Source organism: Dasypus novemcinctus, chromosome X (genome assembly GCF_030445035.2).
Source record: "Dasypus novemcinctus isolate mDasNov1 chromosome X, mDasNov1.1.hap2, whole genome shotgun sequence".
NCBI classification, from domain to species: Eukaryota; Metazoa; Chordata; class Mammalia; order Cingulata; family Dasypodidae; genus Dasypus; species Dasypus novemcinctus.
Genome location: NC_080704.1, coordinates 65,787,169 through 65,811,157, shown reverse-complemented (window position 1 = coordinate 65,811,157; position 23,989 = coordinate 65,787,169).

The window sequence follows — 23,989 nt, the reverse complement described above, 5'->3', positions numbered from 1 at the left end:
GATTTATTTTGGGGCTGATGAAAATATTCTAAAATTGATTATGGAGGTAGATGCACAACTCTGAATATAATAAAAGTCATAAATTTGTACACTTCAAATGGTGTGTGAGCTCAGAAATTTTTAAATAAAAAAAGATATCTGGCTAGCAATTCCAAAGGCAGTTTCTCCCTATTCCCCATTTAATCTCTATGAAGACACAGAGAAATGAAAAAACTCAAGTGACAGTAAAAACTAAAGTTAATGGCAACACTACTGCCAGAAATGAAGTAGATGGAGCTGGATGGAGAAAAACCTAAGCAAGTTTGGCTTAAGGTAACAGCCTGCCTACAAATAGGTGGAAAGATATTTTGGGCCCCTGTTCTAGATGTAGAGTGCTTGGGCTTATACTAACCAGAGAAGTGATATCCTGAATGGACTGGGAGAGTGTAAACTACAACATAAACTATAATCCATGCTGTGTAGCAGTGCTCGAAAACGTACTTATCAAATGCAATGAATGTACCACACTAATGAAAGAAGTTGTCGATGTGGGAGGAGTGGGGGGTGTGGGGAGTGGGGTATATGGGAACCTCTAATATTTTTAATGTAACTTTTTTATGTATCATTTTAAAAAGATAATTTAAGAAATGGAAAAAAAAGAGAATGTATTGGAGTTGGGCAATCCAGGACAGTATTGTTGGCTTCAAATGCCCAAGAATGAGAGGTTTGTTGCAGGGAAATAGAGGGTTCAACCAAACACTTGTAAATGGGAACCTCAAAGCAACTGACAAGAAAAAGCTGAGGACAAGACAGAGGACCAAAAAGAAATGGGAAAACCCTGCACACTGTGTTTGCATTGGTCAGACCTTCTTGATAGATGGACTGAAGCTCAAGAAAATCTCTATCTTATCAGAAGCTGGTTACAAAATCAAGAAACAGACATCTCAAAAAATAAATCCCAGAGTTAACATTTTTAAATATTTTAATGAGCAGTGTGCAAAAAAGATAACAAGACAAAGAAACATGAAATGATAGTCCAACCAAAGAAAGAACATAAAAATCCAGAAAACAGTAACAAAGAAAACAGCAACGTGGATGTAACAAAGCCATTAACAAATTATATTAGGGAAGCGGACTTGGCCCAGTGGTTAGGGCGTCCATCTACCACATGGGAGGTCCGTGGTTCAAACCCCGGGCCTCCTTGTCCTGTGTGGACCTGGCCCATGCACAGTGCTGGTGAGCGTTGGGAGTGCCGTGCCACACAGGGGTATCCCCTGCGTAGGGCAGCCCCATGCGCAAGGAGTGTGCCCTGTAAGGAGAGCCGCCCAGTGCGAAAGAAAGTGCAGCCTGCCCAAGAATGGTGCCACACGCATGGAGAGCTGACATAACACGATGACGCAACAAAAAGAAACACAGATTCCCATGCCGCTGACAACAACAGAAGCTGACAAAGAAGATGCAGCAAACAGACACAGAGAACAGACAACCGGGGTGGGGGGGGGGGGCGGGAAGAAATAAATAAATAAATAAACAAACAAATAAATAAATAAATAAATCTTTAAAAAAACAAATTATATTAAAAATGCTCAGTGGGAGAAGCGAATATTACTCAAGTGATAGAGCTTTCACTTACCATATGAGAGGTCCTGGGTTTGATCCCTGGGGCCTCCTAGTGAAAAAGAAGAGAAACCATGCCCATGCAGCAAGCCAATGCCTGCACAAGTGCCTGTGTGATGAGCCAGTGCTCACATGAGTACCTATGTGAGTGTCCATGTGGTGAGCCAGTACCCCATGCAAGTGAGTCATGCAGCAAGATGATGCATGAAGAGACACAATGGGAGAGTCAAAGTGAAGCACAGCAGAAACCGGGAACTGAAGTGGCACTATTGACAGGGAAGATCTCTACCCATCAGAGGTTTCCACGATCAAATCCCAGTGAATTATAGAGGAGAAATGAAGATAACACAGCAAAAACAGCAGGGTGGTAGGAGGAAAATGGGGGTAAATAAATAAATAAATGTGTGATTTTTTGGAAAGCCCAATGGGATGAAGTGAAGCTGGCTAGTAAGATAAGGAATCAATAGATGACTCTGGAACCTGGCAGAGAGTCCATGTGGATTTCAATTAGTCCCAAGAAGGCTGATGGAAGACCTCCACTCCCAAGATTCTCCTCTTCAGAACAAAGGCTTCTTCTGGAAACCAGAAGCCCTGGATGTTCCCCAAGGACTTTATTATTGGGCCATCACAGGGAATTGATGGGTGGGGTAATCAACCAATACAGCTGGAGCCCTTCCCCTGCCATTAGCAAAGGGGTGGAGTAATTAACATTTTTGAAAAGGTAGGCACAGAGCCTACGCATACTTGCACTCCTCTCTCTTGCCTCTGGAATCTTTCCTGCCCTCTCCTCTGTGCACTGCTCTCACCATTTTTCCTCTGCCACATGGCCTCCCAGTAAACCTGGGCATTTATAATATATAATGGGGAATTGTAGCTTGTAAATCAGCCTGCTTTATCACTTTTCAACCCCTTCCTCTCTATCTGGGACCTCTGAACTGTTATTTTCTCCCATTTATTGTCCCTCCCTACCTGAATAAATTACTGGACTAACTCACCAGGTGTGCTCTTGAAATTCATTTCTGCAGCATATCCAAGAACCTAAATAAATCTGGTAACATATTTGGTGAGAGAATCCAGGAGCTTATTGGTGAGTGAAACTATGGCCTACAGCTTGATTAATGCCTTCCTTTGGTTCTCCATTTTAAATGGATTCACCTACAAGCCCCCACAGAGTGTAATCCCAGGATGGAAGGGTCCAAGGCTTGGGAATTCTCTGTATCCATGCCACATGACCAGGTTTGTGAGATCTGACCCCAGCCAGGATGGCTAGATCATAGTGGCTTAAATCCCAGACCTGCCAAGACAGAGGTTCTCTGGCAGAGCACTGGGCCCTTCAAAGCTTCTTTTTCGAGCCATTTTAGCAGCCAGAGTCTTGGTCCTCAGGCCTGCCTGCCATTGCCTTCTCCTACCCTCTCCCTAGGACATTCATATCAATGGCAAAGGGCCAGGGGCTTGCCCCTCCCAGTGGGTCCCCGCCTTTGCGAGCAGTTTTCTTATCTAACTACACCCAGCTACCTGGGGGATGAAGTAGAAAAGTGGTGGGCAGAGGCAAAATGGGTGCCATGGAAGTTCCCTTTCCCAGGGGTGTCATAGGCCAGGATACCCTTACTTAATAAACCTTTACCCATGTTTAACCTTTCTACTTCTTACAATTGAATTTCTCTTTAAGGTTTGTGTTAGAATGCTTTGGAGTGTTTTAATAACTGTGAAACTGGGAAAATACCTTTGGTAGTGAGGAAGTTATTTCCTCAGAGCCCCAAAGCCTGTTAGCTAGAGCAACTGATCATTAATCACTTAGTGGATTTTTTTTTTAAGATTTATTTTTATTTATTTCTCTCCCATTCCCTTCCCCTTCCCTGTTGTCTGCACTCTTGGTCTATTCACTGTGTGTTCTGTGTTTGCTTGCATTCTTGTCAGGGGGCATCAGGAATCTCTCTTTTTTATTGCAACATCTTGCTGTGTCAGCTCTCCATGTGAGCAGCACCACTCCTGGGCAGACTGCATTTTTTTTTGCATGGGGCAGCTCTACTTGTGGGGCACACTCCTTGTGCATGGGGCACCCCTATGTTTGGGGCACACCTGCATGGCATGGCACTCCTTGTGTGTGGCAGCACTGCATGTGGGCCAGCTCACCACATGGGCGGGCAAGGAGGCTCTGGGTACTGAACGCTGGACCTCCTATATCATAAGCAGACGCTCTATCAGTTGAGCCACATTCATTTCCCACTTAATGGCCTTTTGATGGCTGGTTTGACTGGGAAGCTCAGACAGTAAAGTCATAAAATTAAGACTGCATCTAAGGCTTCTGGAAGGATAGGAGGAAGAAGATTTCTTAAGCGTTGGGGGCGTCTAATCTATATGATCTGTCTTTCAAGTCCAGGAAGTCCCTGAAATGCTTGGCAGCATGGTCTCTGATTCTCAGGTTGGCAGGACCCAGAAAAGTAACTCTGAATGTCCCCAAGCCTTTTGAAGGCTTGGGTGCTTTGACTCAAAGTGCAGTCAGTTTTGGACCCTGGAATGTTGGGGTGCCAAAACCAGAGCAGTAAACTGAATGGACCTAATCCTTGGGCTCATCCATTCAGAGAGCAGCCAAATATCCCCTCACAGATGTCTCAGGCACTTTGATTTTGGCCACTACTCAGTCTCCCAACAATTTGGCTTAGGTGCTTTGATCTAATATCCAGAATCAGATATCCCCAAGACCTAGGCCACCCACAAGGATGCTTGTGAGCCAAACAGGCTCTGAAAATGGAAATTCTCAGGACACTGAGACAGATCTTCAGCTCCAAATGATGTGGAGTGGTTCTAGTCAAACTAGGACTCTGAGATGCCAGAACAATCTAAAAGTTGCTTCTTCATTCTTCCTAGAATAATAATAGGTGCAGTCTAGCATACCAGCAAACTCCCCATAGGGGTCTCTTATGAATGAGGAAATTCTGCCTTCTGTTCCTCTAAATGGCCACAGTATAGCCAAGAGCAGCCTCTGTTTGAAACCCTGAATTCCAGTTAAACCAGTGTAAGAAAAGAGGATAGATAAATCTGAGGCCCAGAACCCTCATTCTGTGTCTCTTTAAAGAAATGAGGAAATAAACCACAAACTTCCTTACTTTAAACTCAGTCATGCCTATAAAAGGTGTGAATAGTGATCAAAACAATGAAACCTCATGTCCCATCAATTAAGATCAAAGAATTCCTAGAAATGCTTAAGGTATAAAATTCTTCTGTTTTAATTAGTGCATAACTCTGAAATATGTGTTTAATTTTGTCAGTTTGCTTGAGCCTAGGAAATCAGATTTGGGGTTCACCTGTTACAAATTTGATAACAGTGAAAGGTAACATAAGGATAAGGCTTTAAAGGTTAATACTGTCTTGTTAGTGGATTTAATGTATAAATTGCAAGTGAAACTAATTCAATTGCTTGAAAAGCAGAGAAACTTCACCAAGTTGTAACTAATAAAATTTTTGTGGTTTGTTTAATACAGATATTAATGACAAACATTAACTTGATAACAGTGTAACCTGTCTGGAAGTCACCTCAATGTGCACAATCAAGTGGGGGTAATGAAAAGTTAACTTGATTCCATTGGGGATCTTCAGGTATTAAAAAGTGGGAGAAGTAGTTTTTCTTCTACTGCTAAAGTAAAGTACCTGTGTAATTAACATCTTCATGTTAAAAGTGTAAAAGTAAGAAGCAAAGTACTAAAAAGTTCATTTGATATGTAACGCATTGCATTGGAAATGTTTAAAAGGTGTATAAACCCTTAGGCACCCCACGGCTCTAGGCCTATTTCATATTTCAGGCACATAGGCTCATAATCGGAGCCATCAGTATCAAGGGCTCATCGTTGGACCATCCATCTTTGTTGGTCTTTGCCATTGCACGTGGGGAATTCTTGCTGTTCCATTGCGGAATGTGATAGAGCTCCCCTGGCCAAGAACTCAGCACTCTCTCAGCTGTTGTTTCAAACTGAAACCATGATGAAAATATCCAATCCTTTCTATGTACCCTGTATACATTCCCTGGAGAACTCCTTTCCAACCATGTGCCCCCCACCAATAACACCCCACATGAGTGCTCCTCCGCTGCCATAGTTGAATCTCTCTGTTGTCCAAAATTTCTTCAAAAAGGAAGCCCAATATATTGCCAGGTTTCAATAAGAGTAAAATAGGGGCAGCGGACTTGGCCCAGTGGTTAGGGCTTCCGTCTACCACATGGGAGGTCCGCAGTTCGAACCCTGGGCTTCCTTGACCGGTATGGAGCTGGCCCATGCGCAGTGCTGATGCGTGCAAGGAGTGCCCTGCCACGCAGGGGAGTCCCCACATAGGGGAGCCCCATGCACAAGGAGTGCGCCCCGTAAGGAGAGCCGCCCAGCACGAAAGAAAGTGCAGCCTGCCCAGGAAATGTGCCGCACACAGAGAGAGCTGACACAAGATGACACAACAAAAAGAAGCACAGATTCCCATGCCGCTGACTACAACAGAAGCAGACAAAGAAGACGCAGCAAATAGACAGAGAACAGACAACCAGGGCGGGGGGGGAGGGGAGAAAAATAAATAAATAAATTATCTTTTAAAAAGAGAGAGCAAAATAGAATTTAGTGACGGGTTTAAAGGTTAGATATAGAATACATAGTAATTTAGAAAAATTAAAGGAAAAATAAATTGGAGTATCAAAAAATGAAAAATGGAAAAGCTTTGTTTTTGACATTTTGCCATTCATCACTGCTATAGGTGTTGCCCTGTATGTACATTGGCAAGGCAATTTCTTCCATTTCTTCCTTGGTGTCTGCATCTTTTCTTTTTTTTCTCTAATTATTAAGTTTGTCTTCACATCAGCTTTAGATCACAGTAATTCACATATATAATATGTGCTACTCCCACATATACAACATCAAAAACTTTGTCCCTTCCCCAACAATGATCTTTTTACCTGTTCATATTATATTTGCTGCAGCTGATGTACAGATATTGAAATAATAGCTTTAAAACATGGTTTATATTTTAGACTATACAATTTTCTTAATTTTCAGTTATCTTATGTTGTACATTATGGTTTACATTTTAGTCTATAGACTTTTATACATTTTTGTTGTAATTTAACATGTCCTATATCCATCATTGCCTGATGTTGTGGAACACTTCCATTGCCCCACAGTTACACCAATTCCACGTATTCAACACCTCTTTCCAACTTCAGGGCTCACCATGACAATCAATCTTCATTACTTGAAGGACCATATTCAGAGATACTTGCAACAATGTTGAGGGATTGACATACTTGACTGACAGGGAGGTGAAGAGGGTCAACCACCACACCAGGGAGCCAAGAATGTCTACAGCTGCAAGTACAGCTGCAAGGATGCAAGAATTGCATCCATCATCTTTGTGGAATCTAAGATCCCTCTTAATGTAGAGGGGGACTAGACATAACCATCTCAGGCTCCACAGGATGGAGGAATAGAGTATGGATTAGAATGGACTTACTGGTGTTCTGTTGGGGAACTATTGTGATTAGTAAGGGAAGAAATTGTAATAGTGATGTGGAGAGGGTGGCCATGGTGGCTGCTGATTGTAGGGAGATGGAAGAAGAGATATGGTGTGGGGGCATTTTCAGAATTTGGAGTTGTCCTGGGTGTTGCTGCAGGGATGGATGATGGATATTGTGTGTCCTTCCATGGCCCACTGGGTGGACTGGGGGAGAGTGTGGACTACAATGTGGACCACATTGTATTCACCAGGTGTAGTGGATGTGTCACGATAATGGAAGAGGTTGTTGATGTGGGAGGGGTAGGGTGGGTGGGGTGGGGTATATGGGGACCTCATAGTTTTTGAATGTAACATTAAAAGAAAATTAAGGAGAAAAAAATAAAAAAAATAAAAAATAAAAGCTGTATAAAAATCAAGAGATAAACTTCAGCATTATCGGGCTTTCTTGTGCATTCAAACCAGGCCTTCAATACACTGCAAGTTGCCTTACCATATGAGTTATTTGCTTTGTAGGTCACTGACCCCTAAACAATAAATGTATCTACTACATTTGTCATTCTGCTCCTGAAGTCGATGGAAGCTACATTGCAGTTTCAAACTACTGCATCAGCCAATGATGGTTCGGTATAGCCAAATGTACAAAGGATATCACTTCCAAACTGACACTTTTTCATAGTGCTGAATGATGTTATGCACCAGGCCAGTAGAATACTGGGAAACTACTTTCCTAGCTTCTCTCTAGGGTCAATGGTGCTGCAGCTTCTGTGAAGAACATACCATGTGGAGCAATGATCATGAAAGTACTCTGAGTAGAACTTAAACGCAATTGGCATTATGGCCTGCACCCATGGAGAGATAACATATAAGGTATTGCTAACCTGAAGCTTAAATCTATTAATGGCAGCTCAAACAGAATCTTATGCATTGGGTAATGCATTAATTAGTAATAACTACTACATCTCCTATTCTAAATATATGCCCGATGATTATGATGATCTTTTCTATTCTAAACCATATTCAGAGAAATATTGAACATTTTAAAACTGAAAGCAGGAGGATTGCATCCAGTATCCATGTGGAATCTGAGCCTCCTCTTGACATAGAGGTGCAACGGGCACAAGCAATCCAAGTTCCACAGAGAAAAGGTGGCATTGGAGTGGGAAAAGTGGACATGGTGGCTGATGGGTATGGGGAATGGCAGGAAGAGATGAGATGTGGAGGCGCCTTTGGGACTTGGAGTTGCCCTGGATGGTGCTTCAGGGGCAATCACCAGACATTGTAAATCCTCCCAGGGCCCACTAGATGGAATGGGGGAGAGTATGGGCCATGATGTGGACCATTGACCATGAGGTGCAGAGATGCCCAGAGATGTACTTACCAAATGCAATGGATGTGTCCTGATGATGGGAGTGAAAGTTGCTGAGGGGGGAGTGGTGGGGTGGGGGTGGTGGGATTGAATGGGACTTCATATTTTTTTTAATGTAATATTTTTACAAAATCAATAAAAAATAAAAAATAAAATAAAATAAATTAAAAAAAAAGTCCCAGTAACCTTCATTTTCTAAATAGTTAAAGAACATGCTTAACCCAGGTATCCCTCTTAGCACTTATTTCAGTTCCTATCCCACTCATACCCTGGGGAGGACTGGCAAGTCCACATGCCATCCTACCAGGTCTGAGCATTTTTCCACAAGAAAGGAAGCAGCTAAAGGGTTGTAAAAGACCCACTTTAACTTAGTTCCTTTGAGACAGTCCATGGACCTTTCCTCACCCAGGACCTGCAAACCAGGTTCTGATCAAAGCTTGGGAAGAATTCTCAATTAAAGCTAAAATGTAGGCACTCTAGGCTCCATGGTGTGGTGGTTGACATTCTTCAACTCCATGTTAGCTGAGTGGGGTAAGTCCAATAAACCAGAGTGTAGGAGCCAAAGGCTGTTGAGGCTCAGGGCCTGGCTATCACATTGTCAGTCCAGAGATTCAGATCCCCTAGATATATCTTAAACCACAGCACCAAATACAATTCCAGTAAAGTAGCAGGAAAGGCTTGTGAAAAGAGATCCCATCTGAGTCCAGTTCCATCATGCAGAAACACCAACTCCAGAGAAGGGTCAATCGACATGGCAGTGAACTTCATCTGCCATGACCATGAAACCCGTAGGTCTCTTTAGCCCTCAAAAGAACCAATGCCTGGGGTTGTATCTACTTTATCTGTCTCTGAGACTCTGCTCAGGTGTGCATAAGGGCAATCTTTCTGACAACCTCCAGACTCTTTTTTAGAGACTCATAACCATATAAACTCATTTTTACTTTCCATTTCCCCCTTAAATTCGGTCAAAAAACATTTTAAAATCCTGTTATTATATGTAGACAGGAATATTCTGCTGGTCTGCATTGAACCTTTTATTCAAGGTCATTTTCTAGTTATGTCATCAGCTGGTACTTGGTAGTGATCCCTCAGTGCAAGGGAGGCTCATCCCTGGGTATACTGTCCCATGCTGGGGGGAAGGCATTGCATTTACATGCTGAGTTTGCCTTAGACACTGGCCACATTTGAGTATCATGGAGGCTGTAAGGAGGGAACTCTTAGGCACAGTGCTGCTCTAGGCCTTGTTCTTATCTCAGGTGTATAGGCTCACATACATAGTCATTAGTATCATGGGCTCACTGTTGGACCCTCATTCCTTCCTGGTCCTTGCCATCGCACCCAGGGGACTGCCGCTGCTTACCTAGGGACCATGAAAGAGCCTCCTCTGGCCAGGAACCAGCACCCTCCCAGCTGTTATTTTTAATTATTTCCACTAAGAGTATATCCAAACATTTCTATGCACCCCGGACACATGCCCTGTATAACTCCCCGTCAATCATATGTCCCCTGTCAATAACATCCCATACCAGTATTCCTCTGCTGCCATTGTTGAAGCACACTGTGATGCAAAACTTCCTGAAAAGTGAAGCCCAATATAATGTCAGGCTCCCTTAATAGTAAAATGGAATATAGCAATGAGTTTAAAGGTTAGATATAGAATAGATATTGATTTGGAAAAATTCTACATCCTATCATTTTCTTTTCTTTTCTCCTAATTATTGAGCTTCTCTTCACAAGAGCCATAGATCACAGTAATTAATATATTCAATATACAGTACTCCCATATATCCAATATAAAACCTTTTCCCTTCCACAGCGATAATCTTTTAAAATATTCATACCATATTTATTGAAACTGATGTACAGATATTGAGACAATAGCTTTCAAACAAGGTAACATTTGTGTTTCCATTGTGGTTTATACTTTAGGCTATACAATTTTCTCAATTTTTAGTTATCCTATGTTTTACATTATGGTTTACATTATTACTGTGTCATCCCCTATGTGTTTTTGGTGTAATATTACATGTTTTATATCCATCCTTGTGTACTCTTGTGAAATACTTCTATTGCCCTCACAGTTACGTTGGTTCCATCTATTCCATATCTATTTCCCCCTCTCCTTGGGGACCACTGTGACAGTCAATCTTCATTTCTTGAGGAGCAATGTTCAGAGATACTTGCAATAGTGTTGAGGGCTTGACTTGCTCAACTGCCCTAATGCCCTGGGAGCCACCATTTCTCTTGAGAGATGCAGTTTCATCTATTTGATGGCATTAGTCCTCCCCAGGATGTGGGTATACCTTCACTCTCACTATATGGGTCTCTACACAATGGTATAACCCACTCACATATTCCCTAGGTATCTGTACTACATCAGATTATCCCCTTTAAGTATCTTAAACAGGAAACTTTCTTAATTATATTTTGAAAAGGTTTTCTCAGCATTACACTCTCCACCAACACCTGACAATCTCCTATGTTTGTATGTTGCCCCAAACTCCCCCCAATTTCTTGGGCAATATTACCCAACCTCCCATCTCTATCCCCCCTCAATCACGCAAAGCACCACCCAAAGGTAACCCTATGCTCCCATTTTATCCCTTCCTTGTACATATACTTACCTCCAGCTTATCATAGATTTCACCCACGTAGATGTAAGCTTACATCCTTCCTCTACCCCCCGATTTCCTGTAAGCCTATCGTCCAGTGACTAGCTCTCTGAGGCAGCTTGGTTTACTTATTTCATATCATTGAGGTCATGTAGTATTTGTCCTTCAATGCCTGGGTATCTTCACTCAACATAAGGTTCTCGAGATTCATCCATGTTATCACGTGTATTTGTAGTGTATTTTTTCTTAAAGCTGAGTAGTAGTCCATTGAATGTATATACCACATTTTATTGATCCACTCATCTGTTGATGGGCATTTGGGTTGATTCCAACTTTTGGCAAGAGTGAACAACACTGCTATGAACATTGGTGTCCTTATATCGGTTTGTGTCCTTGTTTTCAGTTCTACTGGGTATATACCCAGCAGTGCAATGGCTGGGACATATGGCAAATCTGTGGGTAGGTTTTTTGAGAAACCACCAAACTGTCCTCCATAATGGATGGATCCTTCTGCATTCCCACCAGCAGTGGATGAGTGTTCCCATTTCTTCACATCCTCTCCAGCATTTGTATTCTTCTGTTTTTTTCATAGCTGCCAATCTTATGGGAGTAAGATGGTATCTCACTTTAGTTTGGATTTGCATTTCCCTGATAGCTAAAGATTTGGAGCATTTTTTCATGTGGGTTTTAGCCATTTGTATTTCTTCATTGGAGAAGTGTCTGCTTAAATCTTTCTCCCATTTTTTAAATGGGTTGTTTATCTTTTTATTTTCAAGATATAGGAGTTCTTTATATATGCAAGTTATAAGTCTCTTATCGGATATGTGTATGCCAAATATTTTCTCCCATTGTGTAGGTTCCCTTTTTAATTTCTTGACAAACTACTTTGAGGTGCAGAAAGCTTTAATTTTGAGGAAGTCCCATTTATCTATTTGTTCTTTTGCTGTTCGTGCTTTTGGTGTGATGTTCATGAAGCCATTTCCTATTACAAGGTCTTCTAGATGTTTCCCTACACTGCTTTCCAAAGTCTTTATGGTCTTGGCTCTTGTATTTACGTCTTTGATGCATCTTGAGTTAATCTTTGTATAAGATGTGAGATGGTAATCCTCTTTCATTCATCTACATATGGATATCCAGTTCTCCAGGTACCATTTGATGAATCGGCCATTCTCTCCCAGTTGAGAGGGTTTGGTGGCTTTATCGAATATAATATGGCTATGTATATCAGGTTCTATATCAGAACTTTCAATTCAATTCCATTGTTCTGTGTGTCTCTCCTTATACCAATACCATGATGTTTTCACTACTGTAGATTTGTAGTATGTTTTGAAGTCAGGTAGTGTGATTCCTCCAATTTCGTTTTTCTTTTTCAATATGTCCTTGGCTATTCGGGGCCTCTTTCCTTTCCAAATAAATTTCATAGTCAGTTTTTCTAGTTCCTTAAAAAAGGCTGTGTTGATTTTTATTGGGATTGCATTGAATGTGTAGATCAATTTTGGTAGAATAGACATCTTAATAATAGTTAGTCTTCCTATCCATGAACAGGGAATATTGTTCCATTTATTTAGGTCTACAGTCTTGTGTAGTTCTCAGTGTATAAGTTTTTTACATCTTTAGTTAAATTTATTCCTATATATTTGGTTTTTTAATTTACTATTGTGAATGGAATTTTTTCTTGATTTCCTCCTGAGCTTGCTCATTATTTGTGTACAGAAATGCTACTGATTTTTGCGCATTGATCTTATAACCTGCGACTTTACTAAACTCATTTATGAGTTCTAGAAGCTTTCTTGTAGACCTCTCAGGGTTTTCTATGTATAGGATCTTGTCATCTGCAAATAATGAAATTTTGACTTCTTCCTTTCCAATCCGAATGCCTTTTATATCTGGTTCTTGCCTCAGTGCTGAAGCAAGTACTTCTAAGCCAATGTTAAATAGAAGGGGAGAGAGTGGGCCTCCTTGTGTTGTTCCTGACTTTAGAGGGAAGGGTTTTAGGATTTCTCCATTGTAAATGATATTGGCTGTGGGTTTTTCATATATACTCTTTATCATGTTCAAAAAATTTCCTTGTATTTCGATCTTTTGGAGTGTTTTTATCAAGAAAGTGTGCTGTGTTTTGTCAAATGCTTTTTCTGCATCTATAGATGTAATCATGTGATTTTTTCCCTTCAATCTGTTTATATGGTGTATTACATTGATTGATTTTCTTATGTTGAACCATTCTTGCATAACTGGAATGAATCTCACTTGGTCATGGTGTATAATTCATTTAATGTGTTATTGAATACGAGTAGCAAGTATTTTGTTAAGTATTTTTCCATTTAGGTTTATTAGAGAAATTGTTCTGTAATTTTCCTTTCTTGTGGTGTCTTTGTTTGGCTTTGGTCCTAGGGTAATGTTGGCATCATAGAATGAGTTAGGTACTGTTCCTTCTCTTTTGATTTGTTGGAAGAGTTTCAGCAGGATTGGCATTAACTCTTTCCAGAATGTTTTGTAGAATTCACCTGTGAAGCCGTCTGGCCCTGGGCTTTTCTTATTTGGGAGTTTTTTAATGACTGATTCTATCTCTTTACTTGTGATTGGTTGGTTGAGATCATCAATTTCTTCTTTTGTCAATATAGGCTGTTTATATGTTTCTTGGAATTTGTCCATTTCCTCTGAATTGTCATTTTTCTTGGAATATAGTTTTTCAAAGTATCCTCTCATGATAGTCTTTATTTCTTTGGGGTCAGTGGTGATATCTCCTTTCTCATTTCTTATTTTGTGTATTTGCATCTTCTCTCTTTTTGTCTTTGTTTGCCTCGCTAAAGGTTTGTCAATTTTATTGATCTTCTCAAAAAGCCACCTCTTGATTTTGTTTTTCCTTTCAAGTGCTTTCTTATTTTCTATTTCATTTAGTTCTGCTCCTATCTTTGTTATTTCTTTCTTTCTTCTTCCTGTGGGATTACTTTGTTTTTTTTTTTAACTAATTCCTCCAAATGTGCAGTTAGTTCCTCAATTTTTGGTTTCTTCTTTATCAATGTATGAATTTATGGCTATAAATTTCCCTCTCATTACTGCTTTTGCTGCATCCCATAATTTTTGGTATATTGTGTTATCATTATCATTTGTTTCAAGGTAGTTATTGATTTCTTTTGAGATTTCCTCTTTGGCCCAATCTTTTCCTAAGAATGTCCTCTTTAATTTCCATATCTTGGTGTGAAGTGTGGGCCTTTGGCCCTTGCAGATTTCCAGCTTCACTCCACTGTGGTCAAAGGTATTATTTTGTATGATTTCAATTTTTCTGAATTCATTAAGCCTTTCTTTGTGGCCTAGCATATGGTCTACCATGGAGAATGATCCATGTGCACCTGAGAAAAATGTGTATCCTGCTGTATTCGGGTGTCATGATCTGTATATGTCTATTAGATCCAGCTCGTCTAATACACTGTTCAAATATTTTGTTTCTTTAGTAATTCTCTTTTGAGATGTTCTGTCCAGAGTTGTTAGTAGTGTATTAAAATCTCCCAGTATAATCGTAGATGCATCTATTTTTTCACTTAGTTTTTCCAGTGTTTGCCTCACGTATTTAGAGGCACCCTTGTTAGGAGCATAAATATTTATGATTGTTCATTCTTCTTGAGAGATCGTCCCTTTCACTAATATGTAGTATCCTTCTTTGTCTCTCACAACTGTTTTGCATTTAAAGTCTATTTTGTCTGATATTAATATAGCTACTTCCACCTTTTTTTTGGTTATTGTTTGCTTGTAAGATTGTTTTCCAGCCATTCACTTTGAGCCTCCATGAGTCTCTGGGTCTAAGATGTGTCTCTTGTAGACATCATATAGATGGGTCATATTTCCTTATCCAATGTCCCAGTCTGAATCATTTCATATGTGAGTTTAATCCGTTGACATTCAGTGTTATTACTTTCAAGAAATTATTTGTGTTAGCCATATTTTGATTGGACTTGTGTTTGTCATATTTTGTTTGTTTGTTTTTTCTTCTCTTTTTGCCTTTTTTGTTGCTCTTACACTCTCCTCCAACTCTGTCTGTCCTGTTTTTTTCCTTTCTTCCTGCAGAACTCCCTTTAGAATTTCTTGAAGGGGAGGTTCTTGTTGGCATACTCTTTCACTTTCTGTTTATCTGTAAATATTTTGAACTCTCCATCATTTTTGAATGCTAGTTTCGCTGGATAGAGTATTCTTCATTGGAAATTTTTTCTTTTAGTACCTTGACTATATCATACCACTGCCTTCTTGCCTCCATGGTTTCAGATGAGAAATCAGCACTTAATATTATGGAGCCTCCCTGGTATGTGATGGTTTACTTTTGTCTTGCTGCTTTTAGAATTTTCTCTTTGTCTTTTACATTGGATAATTTGACAAGTGTATGTATTGGTGTGGGCCTGTTGGGGTTTATGATGTTTGGGGTGCATTGTGCTTCTTGAATATGTACATCTGTCTCTCTCAGTAGATTTGTATGTTTTCAGCCATTATTTCCTGCAACACCCCTTCTGACCCCTTTCCCTTCTCTTCTCCATCTGGGATGCCTATAATACATATGTTTGTGCATTTTGCATTGTCTTTCTGGTCCCTAAGTCCTAGCTGGATTTTTTTTCTTTTTATTGATCAATTCTCCTATCTGTTTGATTTCTGATGTACTGTCTTCCACATCGCTAATTCTCTCCTCTGTCTCTTCTAATCTGCTGCTGTTTGCTGCGAGTGTATTTTTGATTTCTTGAACTGTGGTGTTCATTCCCATCATATCTGTTATCTTTTTGCATATGTCTGCAATTTCCTCTCCAAGTGTTTTGTTCCTATTGTTACCCTCTTCCTTTACTTCATTAATTTTGTCTCTGATATATGTTCTGAGATCTTTAATTACTTGTCTGAAGTTCTGCTCCCCTTCCTGGTTTTTAGTTTGTTCATTGGATTTAGCAATGTTTTCCTGATTACTGATTTGGTTTGTAGTTTTTTGTTGCTGTCTGTTCATCATTTTAACTTGACTGGTTTAATCAGTTCCTTTGCTTCTTTGTCTAATCTTGGGTATTAATTAGCTGTTGTTTTTCGTAAGTGTTATATCTTCTCTTTGTCACTTTGTTCTTCTTAATCTACTTTCTTTTTGCTGGCTGAGTTCACTTTGAAGGAAAATATTAGGGCCAGGTATAGGCAATTGTGTAAAAAAGGAAAATGTGTAAAGTAATATTGGTAATAAATGTTACCAGAGCAACAATATGAGATCTGGGAGGATGGGTATTAGCCTCATGTAAGTTGTGTAGAGTTATAGCAGTAGGTAGAGTTCCTATAATGACATAATCAACTGAATATTGGAGGAATATGGTATGAATTTAAAAGCCAGTGTTTTCGTGAGGGAGGGAAAGAGAAAAGAAAGAGAATAGTATAGAGAGTGGATAAAAGACAGAAAACAAAACAAAGGTATTAGAAATTAAAAGGTAGACAATTTGGGGACCAAAGAAGGGAAGGTGAAATATAGGAGGGACAGTAGATGATGGAGGGTATCAAGATGTGGGGGAAAAGGGATAGTGTAGGTGGCCAAAATCATTTCACACAGAAGTGAGTCAATGGAGGGTGAGGAAACCCAGCAAATGTGAGGTGTTCCCTGAAGCATCTAATGTATAATTAAGATAAAATAAAATAAGAAGAAAAAGAGGGAAAAGAAAAAAAAGAGTAGAAAAGACTTGTGGATAATGCAATATTAGCAACCAGGACAATAAAAAAGATAAGAACAAACAGAAAAAAGAGAAAAAGGAAAGAGAAAAGAAAAAACAAACAAACAAACAAAAAACAAACCACAAATGTAGAGGGCTAGGACAATCAAGGACCTCAGATGGACCTCAGGGCGTTGTATATTCAGGGATAGGAAGTCTGTGATATTGCAGACTCAAGAGGTTTGAGTCTCTGGGGTGTGGGCCACCAAGGTTTAGGGGACACAGACCTGGCAACCTCAAATCCAGTTAACAGGGAGCCTGAGAGGACCGCAGTGCAACACAGCCTTCAGGGATGCCCGCAGCTGGGTGCCAGCCCTATGAGGCGGGTCACATCCACAAACTCTGACCTCTGTGTCAGAAACCCAAAATTTCCCCTCTCAGAAGATTCTCTTCTGTCACTGTGTCACCAATTCAACTTCAGGACACCTCCCGCCCTGCAAGCCCCCAAAACAGCCTGCTGGAGGTGCCTCTTTATTGTGACTGATTTAAGGACCATTGCAGATCAGCAGCCAGGCCTAGGGGGTGCGGCTCTAGCTGGGAGCACTGATATCCGTATCAGAAACCCAAAATTCCACTCCTCACAAAAGACTCCTCTGTCTCTGTTTCACCTAATCAGCTTCCAGCCACCTCCCAACCTGCAAGCCCCCGAAACAACCTGCTTGTTGTGCCTCTTCATTGTGACCAATTTAAGGACCACTGCTGATTGGCAGCCAGGCCTAGGGGGCGGGGCTCTAACCGGAAGCGCTTAACTCTGTATCAGAAATCCAAAATTCCCCGCCTTGCAAAACTCCTCCGTCTGATTTTCCTAACTGGCTTCCAGCTACATTCATTTTTATGACTGTAAAAGGATTACTTACTTCATCCATTTTGATGTTTCCTTTCTGTTTTAATCTTGTACTACAGTTTTTCTTTTTACCGTTTCTAATATTTTTCATTTCTACACTCTTCTCCAATTTCCTCACTGTGTTTTTTCTTTCAGGCTGCAGCACTCCCTTTCGTGTCTCTTGTACTTCTCATCTTTTGGTAACATATTCTATCAGTTTTTGTTCATCTTTGAATACTTTGAATTACCCTTCATTTTTGAAGGACAGCTTTGCCCGATACAGAATTATTGGTTGGCAGTTGTCCTCTTTCATTATCTTAAATACATAGTACCACCTGCTTCTCTCCTCCATGATTTTTGATGAGTGGTCAGCACAATCTTATCAAGGTTCCCTTGTGCTGCTTTGCTTTTCTCTTGTTGATATCAAAATCTCTTCTTTATCTCTGATATTTGTCATTCTGGATAGTAGGTGTCTCAGGGTAAGTCTGCTCATGTTTGTTTTGTTTGGAGTGCATTGTCTTTATTGGAAATTGATATTATGTCTTTCATAAGGGTAAGAAAGATTTCTGTCATTATTAGCTCATTCTTTATGCCCCTTTTCCATTCTCTTCTTCTGGGATGCAAATAATATACATGTTTTTGCATTTCATATTGTTATTCAATTCCCTGAGGCCCAGGTCCATTTTTTCCATTCTCTTCTCTTTCTGTTCTCCCATCTATTCCTGTTCAGATGATCTGTCTTGAAAATCACTAATTCTGCCTTCAAGCATTTCAAACCTGCTCTTATGTGCCTGCAATGTATTTCTTATTTTTTTTATTGTCATTTCTGTTACTTGGTTTTTGTTTTCGTGTATTTTTTTTAATTTTTTGCCTGTTTATTATTTTTCTAATGTATTTTTATTCTCATCCATATATCTTTCATTCCCAAAAGATCAGTCACTTTTTGCCAACTTTCAAATTGTTCTTATGCTCACCCAGTGTCTTATTAATATCTTTTATCTATTTAGTCATATTTTCTTTCAATTCTTTAAAATGATTTAGGAATGTTGTGTGATTATTATAGCTTATTTGTCTCAAATCCTAAATATCTTCAGGATATTTGGTTTGTTCCTTTGACTGGGCCATGTCTTCCTGATTCCTAGTATGGCTCATAATTTTTTGTTGATGTCTAGGCATGTAATATGTTGGTGAATTTACTCTGATGGCCAATTTCTCTCTCTTGCTTCTTGCTATTATTTTTTTCACAGCTCTTTGATATTTGGGTCAACTTAATCTAAGTCTTTAAAATTGCTCAACTTAATTTACCAAAATTGTGCCAGGCACTCAGTAATGGGTCACAGACTTTCTTTCAGGGATGGGGTAAAGAGAGCTATAAAAAAAGCAGTTTCTGTCCAAGTACTTTCCAGATTGGTGAGCAGATGGTGCTCATCAGTGCACCTTTCCACAGATGTGTATCTCTCTAGGTTTTTCCTTGCTTTTGTCTGGCTAGAGCAGAGATTCAAAGTGGGCTCCACTGGCCAAACTTACTGAAGAAAACACCCCCAATTCCCCCTCCTTTTCCTTTGTAACTGCTGAACACTTCTGCTCCCCTTTCAGTTAGCTGAAAACGTTAGGAGTTTTGCCCCCACTGAATATCTTGGGAGTGGAGGAGTGGAGCTGGTCCTGGCTGCTGAGAGGGTTAGTATCTCACCTTTTGTTGTTTTGGCTTCTTCAACTCTCAGTCCCTCACCCTTCTGGCATTTGTGAAGCACTGTCTTCAACTGCTTTCTCCCAAAGCAGTTCCCTTAAATAGCCTTTAACTGATTATTGTTTTCATGATAGCTGTGGCTTTTTTTTTTTTTGCCTAATCCATCACTATAGTTTTACAATTCCCTATATAAAACTTTTAATACCTTTGGGATGAGAGTAATGAATAATCCAATTGCCAAATTTGAGTAAGTGAAGAAAAATTCCTTGAAATTTGTGGAAGATTTTTTAAATTCCAGAGCCTGTCAGTCAGTATGTTTTTGAGGTTGTTCACTATTTTAGAATATTTTTAAAAAGAGTTTTTCTGGCTGTTATGGAGGAAGGAAAAGAAAATGTTTTTTTGCATAAATATAATTATTTCAATTTTATTTGGCTTAGGTGTGATCGCCCAAATTTTATAGGATACTAACAAAGGAAATTAGCACTATATTAGATCTCTAAGGTGATGAAAATTGTGAGTTTTTAAAGAAATTAAGTTATAGAAGAAAATATAGATATGTCCTAAAGTGAAATAAGTAGTTTTCATAGAACAGAATGAGGGATGTAAGACATGACTTACATGTATAAAGTAAATTTCACTGGTTGCTGACTGTAATTTTAAAAGCTTATTTAAAAAAATGAAGTAACTAGCTATGTGATTATGTGTATTTATGTGAAATTTGTAAGAGCATTTTCTAAGCTGAAGTGTTTCAATATAAATGACTAATTCCAGAAATTCATTATTAAGTAGGAATCTGAATTGATAGTGTTACCAAAAACCATCTTCAGGACAAAGAAACCTGTCAGAGGCCTCCTCAATCTGGTAGAAGATATACTTGTTTCCTTTGTGAATCTTAGGTTTTCTTAAAATAATTGTGAGAGTAAATTTTTCCTGTACTGCTGAAGTAATATATATGTTAATTCACATAATTATCATAAACTTGTAAAGTAAAAGGTGAAGTACTAAAAATAATTGTTCATTTGATATGGTGGAAGTTGAGTGAAATTGTTTAGAATATGTATAAAAATTAAAATAGATTGACTTCAGTGTTATCAGGGTCTATTGTGCATTTAAACCAGTCCTCAGTGCTCTGCATTGTGTCTCTCCTTTGGACTTATTGGCTAGATCAGTCATTATGATCCATAAAACAATAAAACTATCTGCCACAAGTCATGATCATGCTCTTGTTGTAGATAGAAATATGTGACTGCCTCAGATGCTTGTGGCTCTGCAAGCTGGTGATGGCTAAATATTGCCTCCAGACTGGGTCTGTTTCATAATGCTGGAGGGTTCTATGAACCCAATTTGTGGAACACTGGAGTCTAACTTCCTGTTCTCATCAGAACCAATGGAGCTGCAGTATTTTGGCTGTGTAAAAGATGTACAAAGTTGAACAATAATTGTCACAGTAATGTGAATAGAATATAAACAGACACAAGTAACATTACAGCCTTCTCCCATGGAGGGACAACATGTCTGGTATTGCAAACCTGGAGATTAGGTAATTGCAGCTCAAAAGAAGCTTGCACATTGATAAATATTAAGTACTGTATGTGATGAATACGGTATCTCCTCTATAGTGCATCATATGCAAAGTGGTATTGAACACAAAAATGTTGGCAGATAACTCAATTTCTGAGTGATTGATGAACATGTCTATGAGATGAAAAAAACTCTTAAGTACTGTCTCTATTTTGCTTGCCATATGCTTGCCTTGTTGTTGCCTATATTATTTGTTGGTTTATGTCTAAAGCATCTCCAAAGTTATATGAAAACTTTCTTTTCCCATGATATACAGTAAATAAGTACAGATGATGAGACCATCATCCATTTTCTGTATATGAGAAATGTTTATGAAACATATCTTCTTAAGAATAAGAAGAGTATAAACACAAGGGGGGGAGTGAAAGCTGGAAAATGTACTTACTAAAAATTTCCTCACTTAAGCAACTCTGAAAGTTCTAAAACTAATTGAGCTATTAATCTAGTTTTAGAAATTAATTTTTTGCCCATAGTTCCCTGAAAGACATTAACAACACCTTCTCAGTTTTGCTTACAGGAATAAGATAAGGTTTCAAAAAAAAAGTGGAGAATTGTGTCAGTAACACCATAAGACCCAGTAAATCTGTGACTTTTCTCAGGGACATAAAGCTTGATATCCTTGAGTGGTCATCTTAGAAAGGAGCCATACCAGTCTCTAAGCCAAACTCTGCATGTAAATGAGTTGCCTTCCCCCCAGCATGGGACATGACTTCCGGGGATGAGCCTCCTTGGTGCTGAGAGATTAACACCAAGTACCAGCTGATGATGTAAGTAGAAAATAACCTTGAATAAAAGGGTCAACTGGGACCAGCAGAATATCTCAGTCTACATATAATACCAGGAGTTAAAAATGCTTTTTGACCTGAAGAAAAGGGGGAAATGGAAAGGACAAATGAGTTTATATGGGTATGAGTCTCTGAAAAGAGCCAGGAGGTTATCAGAGGGGTTGCCATTATGCACACCTCAGCAGAGTCCCAGAGACAGATAAAGTTCTGGTAGAAGTAACAGTACCCCAGGTACTGGTTCTTCTGAGTGCTACAGAGAGACACAGGTTCTATGTTCATGGAAGATGGAGTTCAGTAACATGTCAGTTGGCCCTACTTTGGAGTTTGTGTTTCTGTGTGATGGAGCTGGACTCAGATGTGATCTCTGTCCACAAGCCTCTCTTGTTACTTCTACCAGAACTGTAGTTGGTTCTGGGGTTTAATGTATACCCAGGGGACCTGAATCGCTGGACTGACCATGTGATAGCCAGGCCCTGAGCTTCAACAGACTTGCAAATCCTACACTCTAGTTTATTGGGCTTACCCCACTCATCTGACATGGAGGTGAAGGTCAACCACCACACCAGAGAGCCAAGACTGCCTGCAACTGAAAGCAGGAGAATTGCATTCAGCATCCATGTGGTATCAAAGCCCCCTCTTGATATAGATGTGGAGTGGAAACAACCATTCTAAGATCCACAGGATGGAGGAATAGAATATGGATTAGAGTGGACTTACTGATATTCTATTCTGGAACTATTGTGATTAGTAATCGAAGAAAATGTGGCATTGGTGTGGAGAAAGTGGCCATGGGGGCTGCTGGGGGTAGGGAGTGGGAGGAAGAGATGAGATGTGGGGCCTTTTTGGGACTTGGTATTGTCCTGGGTGATGCTGCAGGGACAGTTACTGGACACTGTATGTCCTCCCATGGCCCACTGGGTGGAATGTGGGAGAGTGTGGGCTATGATGTGGACCATTGACCAAGGGGTGCAGTGGTGCCCAGAGATGTGTTCACCAAATGCAATGGGTGTCTCATGATGATGGAGGAGATTGTTGTTATGGGGGGAGGAGTGGAGTGAGGGGGATGGGGGATATATGGGGACCTCATATTTTTTTAATGTAATATTAAAAAAATAAATAAAGACAAAAAAGAAAAACTATTCTGTGTTTTCACTCAAATGAGCTAATTATAATGAGGAAAACCATGTAGTTAAAATCTAGAATATAAGTTAGTAGGAGGTAGAATAAGGGTAGAGAATGGGGAGCTGATACTTAATGTGTGCAAAATTATTAATAAAATGCATTGCAGCTTCCATGAACGGGTTGAAGAGGAGGGTTAAAGCTGCCAGGACTTCACCTCCAAATCCTACCCCAATGTTCACAACATCAGTTGCAAGGGCTCATAATGAGAAGAATGGATACCACAATTTTTCTTAGCTGAGCTTCTGATAATTTAGAACTTTAAATTTCACTCTGAAAACTGCTTTTCTTGCATCTCATAAGACTGGTAATGGCCCATAATGAGAAGAATGGATACCACCATTTCCCTTAACTGAGATTCTGGATTTTACACCTAATAATCTCTACCATGTTTGCTTTGCCCCAGCAATACTGGCCTTCGCCAAGATCTCCCAACATGCAGAGGGACCTTGGCACTTTTGCACTTGTGTTATAATCAGATGATTTAATACCACCATTTCACTTAACTGGGTTTCTGATACCTTATTTGAAGAGATTATATATTTCCCACTGAATGAACTTTGACATTTTTCAAGAATCAACTCTCTGTAGGATTGTAGAAAGGTGGTGATGAACTAACAGGCAGAGCAGAATTTTCTCACAAAAACAATAGCGAATAAGTCAAAAGCTGTCCAGTGGACCTGCTTTGGGTGTCAGCAGACCAGGACAGTGTTACACAACTCAAAGAAAGTTGAGGGACAAAGAGGTAAAGAAGCCAAAATGACAAACATGAGTTACCAATCCTCTGTAGTGGTTGGGAAGGCACTCCTCTTCCACCTTCAAGATATTAAGCTGAGGTAAAACCCCTGGCTCACTGGAACCAATTGAGGGGGGAACAGACATCTTCCTCCATGTCACCTGTTTCAAGGGAAAAAGGAGGAAAGGTGGGAGTGCTTTTCTTCAGTAATTTCAGCCAGAAAAGCCAGCTTTGAGTCTCCAAACTGGAGATTTAATACAGGAACACAGGAAAGCCCAGACGGAAACACCTTCATGGAAATGTGCACTGATTGGCACCATCTGCTGGCCAATCTGGAAATTGCATGGACAGCACAGCTCTGCATCCAACCCCTGGGAGAAAATCTGCACCCCATTTTTGTGAGTCCTTCACCTGATATTGAAAATC